This window comes from Cynoglossus semilaevis, chromosome 11, assembly GCF_000523025.1.
Source record: "Cynoglossus semilaevis isolate Cse_v1.0 chromosome 11, Cse_v1.0, whole genome shotgun sequence".
NCBI classification, from domain to species: Eukaryota; Metazoa; Chordata; class Actinopteri; order Pleuronectiformes; family Cynoglossidae; genus Cynoglossus; species Cynoglossus semilaevis.
Window position 1 is genome coordinate 524,662 of NC_024317.1, and position 1,233 is coordinate 525,894.

Here is a 1,233-nt window from a genome sequence, read left to right on the forward strand (position 1 = left end):
AGTTGACGTCCTTTGTTGCCTTCTAAACGTTTCAACTGCCAAACAAATGTTGACTATAAATACAACTGAAACTGTTGGAGGTGGAGCCCCCGCTGTACACCTGCAGTCACTGCAAGAGGCTTTTTCTGTGTGTGGGGGGGGACAGGTGGGGTAAATGCATGGTTGCACTTCCTGTTTTCACTACATTTACAACATGGAGATGTTGACAGACGTGACGGTCTGACCTTTGATGTTTGTTCTGTGTTTGATGTTCAGTCTGATTCTACATGAACGTCGCCTTAGAAGACGGGCCTTATGTTGAGCCACACAGACTACAGGGTTATTAACCACAGAGTATGACCAAAGAAGAGGGATGTGTGTGTGTATTTACACAGTGTGTGTGTGTGTGTGTGTAGCAGCAGTGCCATCTGCTGCTGACCTCAGCACACAGCACATTAGCAACCTGTTACTGCTGCTGTTACTGCTGCTGTTCCTGTTACTGTTACTGCTGCTACTGCTGCTGTTGCTGTTACTGTTGCTGCTGCTGTTGCTGTTACTGTTACTGCTGCTACTGCTGCTGTTGCTGTTGCTGCTGCTGCTGCTGCTGTTCCTGCTGTTCCTGCTGCTGCTGTTCCTGCTGTTCCTGCTGCTGTTGCTGCTGCTGCTGTTACTGCTGCTACTGCTGTTACTGCTGCTGCTGTTTCTGCTGTTGCTGCTACTGCTGCTGCTGCTGCTGCTGCTACTGTTACTGCTGCTGTTACTGTTACTGTTACTGCTGTTACTGCTGTTGTTACTGCTGCTGTTACTGTTACTGCTGCTACTGCTGTTACTGCTGCTGCTACTGCTGTTGCTGCTGCTGTTACTGCTCCTGTTACTGCTGCTGTTAATGTTACTGCTGCTGCTGTTCCTGCTGTTGCTGCTGTTACTGCTGCTACTGCTGCTGTTGCTGTTGCTGCTGCTGCTGTTACTGCTGCTACTGCTGTTACTGCTGCTGCTGATGACAGGATTACTGCCCATGGTTATCGTACTAGTCCGTGCTCACCTGGTAGGACGTGGCACCAGGTGACTGAGACGGTTCAGTGAATCGTATCTGTTCGTTGACGGTGAAACGATTCACGATATAAAGACAATTATGTTTCTGATTGTTGTTCTGTGGGGGGGGGCGTCCATCCTTCCTGCAGGGGGCACCCTTCTGTGACGTCTCATCCTTCATCTTGTCCAAGGTTCAGTGGTCAGTTTGCTGGTCAGACCTTG